The sequence below is a fragment of the Cicer arietinum genome, chromosome 7 (genome assembly GCF_000331145.2).
Source record: "Cicer arietinum cultivar CDC Frontier isolate Library 1 chromosome 7, Cicar.CDCFrontier_v2.0, whole genome shotgun sequence".
Lineage (NCBI taxonomy): Eukaryota > Viridiplantae > Streptophyta > Magnoliopsida > Fabales > Fabaceae > Cicer > Cicer arietinum.
The window spans coordinates 26,673,900-26,683,091 of NC_021166.2; the positions used below are offsets into that span (position 1 = coordinate 26,673,900).

The 9,192-nt window shown below is 25.8% G+C and overlaps 1 pseudogene; it reads left to right on the top strand.

Moving 5' to 3' along the window:
* Positions 1-621: 621 nt before the first annotated feature.
* LOC101491027 (pumilio homolog 2-like) lies at positions 622-1,807 on the top strand (annotated as a pseudogene).
* The last annotated feature ends 7,385 nt before the right edge of the window (positions 1,808-9,192 follow it).

Here is a 9,192-nt window from a genome sequence, read left to right on the forward strand (position 1 = left end):
GGGTTACAATGAGTATATATACAAGAGAATATAAATGTCTAAAATACCCTTTACTACTAATATATACTAACATTATCTAACATCTCCCATCAAACTCACGATGCATTAACATGGAGCATGGAACATTATCTAACAATGTCGTCGTCTCAAATCGATGTTTTGATGTGCATATGAATCTGTTCGTTTCATATAGATTGACAAATCAATCAATGACTATGTCGTCAATGTTGTACATCCATAAGCATGAGTATTCCGTTCACTTTGATTTTGTTACATTATTTGTATGCATTATGCTGTTTTATGTTATTAACTTGGATGTTGTGAGTATGTTCATAGATTCTTCGTTTTCTTTTTCAACGATGTTAAAGTTGTATTTGTATATGATCTACTCTTTCAATTTGAATAAATCAATACTCTTTTTCTTTTGTTGAAAAAATGTACATATAAATCTCAATCACAGAAAACCCACAAAATCATCAAAGAAACACTTAATGGAAGACATTGTGCTTCAATTTGTTAATTTTTCATTAAGTTTGTTCACTTTTAGTGGATGTTTATAGAGATCATGTGGAGATGTGAGCAATACAATTTCCACCTTCAATAGAGCGAAGGATAATTTAGATGTTACCTAATGGTTTTGCTTATGAGGAAGAGCTTAGGTCTTATCTAGCTTATCTTTCATATTTTTACAGCAATATCAATTTGAATCCTAGACTTTCACATCCTTTGTTATCAAAGGAGGATTGGAGGTTTACACATACACTAAAAGGTGGAGCTTCTATAATTGGTGGAATTGGTTATATGAGGAAAGTGAATGGAGTTGTTGATGATAATGGGGATAGATCAACCTTTGCTACACCTCATGGTTTTAACATTAGGAAAAGAGAGAGTGAGGTGGTGGTTGATGAAAAAAATTAGAGGTTCTGCTGAGTGGAGTGGTGATGGACTCGTTGGTTCGTTAGGACCTGATCTTGGGACCAAACAAAAGAGCGTTGCATAAATTATCCAAGATGACTTCAGACGTGCCATACTTGCCACGGGATTTCCCTCTCGTCCAACCAGTCGTAATGCATTTCATGAAAATGTTGAGATCTCAGCTTCCACTAAAGCAGAGTTGGCTCATTTGCACCTAGGTGTGGCTCATATTAATCTGTATTTATAGAGACAACAGCTTTAAGATTTAGATCAAATATTCAGGGGTCACCTGCATCCCAAAATGTTTGGCCCCAAGCTTCATATTCTTATGTTGTTGCACTTAGTTCTTCCATATCACGAAGTATTACTCGTGATCCTCAAATCGTTGCTCTTAACGACCCGTTCATGGACATGAATTACTTGGGCAACTCATACTTGAGCTTCAGTCTTGGGTCTCTACTTTCACCTCAGAAGTCACCATACAATGTTCCAATGGATGGTAAATCTGGCGGTTTCAATTGTCGTGGTTATTATAGAAATCTTGTGTATGGTGTTGGTTTGTCTTATCTAGGAAATCCAATGGCAAACTCGTTATCTAGTTCTCCAGTTGGATCTTGTAGTACTATTAGGCCGAATGACTTGGATATGCAATTTGCTTATGGAATAAGGAATCAAGCTGGAGTCATAAGACAATGGCACCTAGATGCTGGAAATGTAGGTGAAATTATTCTTCGTCTTTATTGGAAGAGTTTAAAAGCAACAAAAAAAAGTTTTTGAGTTGTCTAAAATTTCTGGTCATATTGTTGAATTCAGTGTTGATCAATATGGGAATCAATTTATTCAACAAAAGCTTGAAACAATAGTTTATGAAGAATTGTGTTTTCCATCTTAGTTCCAAATCTGTTTTAAGTTTTTTATTTTGAGCCAATGGAAATAGCTTGACAATTTGTCGCATATAGACTAGCCTCATCTTTGTCTCAAATGTTTTGGCCTTGTCTTTCTATCCCTAAAGCACACCTCTCTCCTTGAAGCATATTAAAGTTTAAATACTTTGAGTCTTTGATTTTATTGGTTTGAAGCTTTCAAATGTAGTTTTTGAAAAAAAGAACCTTGCTTTGTTCAATTGTTTTCCATTAATTTCTCTATGTTGATGATCATTTCGACTATCTAGTTATGCTATATTTATAGTAATTCTCTTCGACTTTACCTACATCTCTGAGTTGTGTTTCTATCCTTATTTTATTATTTTGTGGAGCAAAACAATGTTTTCATGTATCAAACTAAAACTTAGTAAGTTTTAGTTTGAGGGAGAGTCTTAGAATATTATAAAATATCTTATCATATTATATTATATTATATTATATTATATTATATTATATTATATTATATTATATTATATTATATTATATTATATTATATTATATTATATTATATTATATTATATTATATTATATTATATTATATTATATTATATTATATTATATTATATTATAATATCTTGATTTGTTTCCTATGATCAATTTATAATTATAGATATATCTTATAATATCTCTCATTATTATTATGATTTGTTGTTGATTTTGGATTGAGTCTATGTTTCTCTATAAATACAGATTAATGTTGAGTCTTTTATAATCACGATAACATAAAGCTATTATCAATAAGGTTTAAATATGTTTTTGGTCTTTATAAATATAACCGTTTTTAGCTTTGATCCCTGTAAAAAAATTTGTTTGGATTTTATCCCTGTAATATCAGCAAAATTTATTTTTGGTACTTAACGTCAAGTGGACATTAAAAAAAACGTTAATTGACAAAGGGAAACATGAACCAAAAGTTTAAATATATTTTTGGTCCTTGTAAATATAACAATTTTTAGTTTATGTCCTTAAAATATATTTGTTTGGATTTTATCCATGCAATATCTAAAAACTTTATTTTTGGTCATTAACACGTTACAAAAACAAATTTGTATACTTATTTTATTAGAAATAAGTATACAAATTATTTTTATTTGTTATTTAAATATTATTTCGGTTAAATTTGTTTAGAATAATTATTTAAATTTGTATTCCAATTGGAGTTTGTTACTTATTTTATTAAAAATAAGTATAGAAATTATTTTTATTTGCTATTTAAATATAGTTTCAGTTAAAATTTTTTAGAATAATTATTTAAATTTGTATTCCCATTTGAGTTTGCATACTTATTTTATTAGAAATAAGTATACAAATTATTTTTATTTGTTATTTAAATATTATTTCAGTTAAGTTTGTTTAGAATAATTATTTAAATTTGTATTCCCATTGGAGTTTGTATACTTATTTTATTAGAAATAAGTATACAAATGATTTTTATTTGTTATCTAAATATTATTTCGGTTACATTTGTATTTCGATTGGAGTTTGTATACTTATTTTATTATAAATAAGTATACCAATTATTTTTATCTGTTATTTAAATATTATTTCGGTTAAATTTGTTTAGAATAATTATTTAGATTTGTATTTCACGCTTTTCTCTATTTGTCGGCTCACGTTTTCGTAACGTCTATTTGACGTTAAAGAGCCAAAATAAACTTTTTAATATTGTAGGGATGAAATCTAAACAAATATTTTTCAGGGACTAAAATTGAAAACTGTTATATTTACTGGGAGTAAAAACATATTTTAATGTTTGGTCTACGTTTCCCTTTGTCAACTAACGTTTTTTGTAACGTCCACTTGACGTTAAGGACGAAAAATAAATTTTTCTGATATGAAATCTAAACAAAATTATTTATAGAGACTAAAATTAAAAAACTGTTATATTTACAGGGACCAAACACATATTTAAACCTATTAATAATATTCAAACCCTTATTATTTTCTATTCTCTTTTTATCTAAAATATCACAACTTAAACAAACAATTGGTGGATCAAAACATATTGACGAAATTAGAGTTTTTGTAACAGAAATTGGACTCAGTGACTATTTTAAAATGAAATTATATTTATATAGATGTAAATGAAACAAAAAAAAAAAAAACTTATGAGGAGTAAAATAAAAAATTATTATAATTGCAAGGACCAAACACATATTTAAACATTTCTACAAAATATGTTCATATTAGAATTACTCATCATATTTGCTTAATATTTATTTTAGTCTTTATATAGTTCATAATAGAGGGATTTGTGACACCCTAAACCCCAAAATAATATATATAATAAATTATATCATATTCCTATAAAATTTGCAGCGGATAAATAAAAATATGTTACCAAGAACTAGATACGTTTCCCTTTGTCAACCCCAAAATTAGAGTTTTTATTAGGATATTACGTTTCTCAAAAATCAAAAGGAACACTTTAAACTTATTTCCTCCATTAAAATAGTGTAATCTCAATAAGCTTGATTTAAGTATTATTACTTGATTTGATTTAAAAACTTACTAGTACTTCTAAGATTTTCTTACAAAAATTCATTTCAAATTAAATAAGTAAAATACAATTTTAAACCCTTATTCTCGGTATCACCCATCAGAGCATGGTTCCTCCCAAACTTGAACTTCAAGATTCATTAACCTGTAACAACTCCGATTTCACAAACGCAAGGCCAGACCAGTCAAACACAAACAACGAATGAGGTGAGTTTCGAAATCATGATGACAATATAATACAAGTAAGAAGAACACGCAAACAATCATAATAGAACCATATCATTACACAAAACATTCCATCAAGAAAATATCAGATTAAAAAGTCAAAATCACTAAAGGAAAATCAACAAATTGCACTATAACATCAAATCACCTAAGAAAAATTATCACCACACACGATACATATTAATCACAACAAAACAATCACAATAAAATGCAATGATATGCATGAGCTTAGACTCTACTTCACAATGTGGTATCATTCTAACTCTGAATAACTTGGTTAGGAGCCTTGATACTATGTCACCATCCCGGTGAACGGACAATTCAAATTGGCTCTGTCCTCATAGATCCCCTCAACTCAACCCGAGACACATATACGTGACAGTCGAGGTAAACGTGTGTTATGTGGTAGCTCCCGACATTTGGAGTGCTACCTCCAAGTCACCTAAGAATTCTCCACCCGAATACCTCCAAGGTCTAACAAGATTGCCTTAAGCCTCGACAGCAGACCGCCACGATCAGACTCATTCAGTTGTACTTCCCGGAATCACTAGGCTTGTCAGGCCCTACCTATATGATGACAAAATAATCTCCACTTAACAAACTCACAATATTTATTTTCTCCCTTCGTTGGTATATGATACTCCATTAAAATCGTCATCTCAAACATAAATTGAAATCACCATTATTTCATCAACTATGAGGTTAATTCAATATTCTCATCACAGTTTAGAACATCACTATCATCATCATCACATAAACTCATCACAAATTTATAGCATCACTATCATTAATCAAACATTATCACATAAACTTATCACAAATTTATAACATCACAATTATTAATTGTACATCATCATCATTACATAAAATTATCACAACACATCCATATTTTTTTATAAAATCACATAAACTCATCTAATCACACATATATATAAATTTAATTCGACACCCAATATCACAATAATATCAATATCACACATTCAAATAAATTAATTCAATCAACACCCTACAAATATTTCTATTCTATATTTTAATCTCACAATTTTCATATTTGCACATTAATTAACTTATCCCTCAAAGGGCTACTGCCATATGTAGCGAGCCCCGGATGAATCGTTCAGAAATACGGTTTTCCCGTTAATCTCACAATATATTATACTCGTGAATTCAAACGCTCTCTCACCCCTTACCTTATTTCGACGCTTTCACACACGAATAGGATTCCACGAGCAAACAGCCTTTGTTCATTGACTCTTTATCCATCAATCGATCTAACTCGATAGTTTATGGGTAAACGTTAAAAATAAATTATGAGAAGATATTCTAAAAATTAAATTCGAAATTCGGTCAAGGAAAATTACCATAAATTAGAAAACCAATCAGTGGATAATATAGCCACTTTTTACACGGTTGTTTTGGCGTTGGTTTCACTCAAATCAGACTTACGGTGAAGGAGAACGGTGCAAAATAACGAATTCTACAAACGGAGAAGTCAGGTATTTTAGAGAGAAATTAGAGTTGTTAAAATTCTGGAAAATTATGTTTAATGGGCTAGTTAAATTAATGAAATAACATACTCAAATTTGGGCAAAAATGGAGAAAGTTTTCTAGACAATTATCGATCACCAGTGTCAAACGATAGATTATTGTTGTGTTTCCTCTTTGATTTTACGGATTCCATTCCAACTCCTCTTACTTTTTTGTTTGTTTTATTTTATTAACAATTAGGGTTCACACATGAGTCAAACCCGTTGGTCCCTTTATTTATGTTTTTGTTTTACTATTATTATTTTTATTTTGCTAAAATAAAATTAATAATTATTTAATCTCCTTTTTAATATTCTTCCAAACGCAGTTTTTTTTCAAATATTACTAATATTTTATAAATTAGAGTGATTAAAATAATCAATATAAAAAAAATATATTACTAATAATTGAAACTCCCACATTCAAAATAATATCTACAATTATACTTATTTCTAAAAATACTCACATTATAATAATACCAGCATATTAGAAAATAATCAAAATAAAATAAATAAATAAATATAACATCAATATTTTATATTAATTACTAAATCATAATAAATATATATAAAATCACAATGTCATAACAAGTATATAAAAATAAACGAAATCAAACACAATATCAATTTAATCTCAAGATAATTATTTATAAAAAAAGTAACTATAAATAGAAAATAGTTATAAATAATAGAAATATAACTATGTGCATACTTAACATCAGTCAAGCGCACATAAAAGTATTAGATTAATTGGATACACGTATATACACGTAAAATCGAATAAAACCTTTTTCTTTAAAATATATATTACACTAAAATACTATTATTTTTTAAAAATATATCAAATAATAAAATATAATATTTTTTATTTATATCACTCATGTAATCTAGTATTTATAAAACTAGCACATCATAGAAATTACCTATATAACAAAAAATAATCAAAAAATTTATCATCATATATTATAAAATTATTTTAACATTAAATTAATTACTTAAAATCATACTTAACTAATAAAATAGTTTATTATAAAATTTAGAGTGTTAGAGAATTAAAATCACATATTATATATTAGAGAAGACAATTTTGACATAAAATAAATTTGATTAAATTACTCTTTTAGTTACTTAATTTATTTTTCTATTGTGATTCATTTACTATAGTTTCATTAATCAAATTAGTTATTTCTGTTAGTTTTGAAAAAACGTTAGTTAATTTTTAGTGACGTGACACTTAGAATGGAAAATATGAGATTAAAATAAAACTAAAAAATAAGTCAAGACATTTAAAATAAAAAATAATCGTTGGCTGTTTTTTTTATCAAGGTCTTGCACAAGTATTTTTTTCGAATGTATGTAAGTATTGCAAATCTCAAAAAATCTATTAGATTCTTACTCATATTTTTTTTTAATTGTTTATGCATTATTGTTACAAGTTCTCTCTATCTTATATTATAGATTGTTTTAGAAAATTTATATTTTTCTATAACACTTTTAATGTATTAATGTTTTCCGACTAGTAAAATACTCATGCGTTCGCATGAGTTTATGGTCGATATTATTTTTCTATGTAACTAAAAAAAATTAATACATTAATTTATATAAACTATGAATAGCTTAGAAAATTAGAAATAATATTAGATGAAAACTTATAAAATATTAATGTGCAATTTTCTTATTTATTTGTTATATATCTAAATTAAATTAAAGTGAAGCATTTAAAATATTATGAGAATTGCAGAGACAAATTTGTCGGCATAGAATATTAATGTACATTTTTCTCATTCAATCAACGTTTGTCATTAAATCCTAACTCAACTGAAAAAATAACTATATTGTTAGATTAAACATCATGTATGATATTGATTTTGAAATTTAATATTATTAATAAATTTTACAAGTAACATTTAGTTAAAAGATTGATGTATCTGATTAAGAATTTAGTCTAGATATGTTAATTTTTCAAGTAACATTTTTACTTATATTTCATTTCAAATTAAATACATATTTTTATTTTTACGTCAATACTATTAAAAAAACAATAATTTTAACGAACCTTTTACTGACAAATATTTCCAATGCATGATATAATAAATAGTAATTGGTACTTTATAATTTTTTTAGATTTTATTTAGAAGATATACAAAATAATAAATTGAACTAATAGATTACACACAAATATTTTTCGCAAGTATGAATTAAACTATCCAACAACTTTTTTAATTATAATTTATGTATTATAATTATTCTCATTTTTATATCAATGATATTAAAAAAAATACTAATTTTAACTTATTTTTTAGTGACAATTATTTATTTTATATAAATTTTAATTATTCTCATTTATATTTAAAAGATATAAAAAAAATTTAACTAAATAATTAGTAATAAGCACTCATCACGTGCATAATTTATACGAGTTTAATTTAATTTAATTAATTCGAAATATATATTTAGGATTTTTTATCAAAAAAAATAAACATTTGATTTAGTTATTAATTCATGTGTCAAAACGTTGAACAACAAATAAAAAGATATGATAGAGTATCATATTATTTAAATAATATATTTCATGTATTTATTTTCAGTTGTCGTTTTTTTAGATTATTTACATGTATCAATAGATTTTATTATTTTTATGGAATTACTAATCATTTTTCTACAATGTCCTTATCTAATTTATTATTTTATTCTATTTATTTATTTCTCTACATTAAGAATTAAGAGTAATATTGAAAAAATAAAAATATTGAATTAAATTTTAAAAACAAAAAAGTAATTAGGAACAACAATTTTGTTGGAACAAAAATAGGGAGTATTACCAATAACTGTAAAATTATCCGGTCAAAAAACCTGTAAAATTATATTAAACAGTACTATAATAATAATATGCTAGATATATACTCAATAAATTTTTTTTTTAATAATAAATCAAGTATTTTTGTAGGGATAATGTACCGAGTCATAAATAAATATTTTTTTGTCTGGATAATATTTCAAGTCTTAATTATTAATTTAATGTATTTCATTTTATTTTCAAGTTATCAATATCAATTTATTTTCATTTAATTGTTATTATTATTTAATTTTTAATATCATTTAGT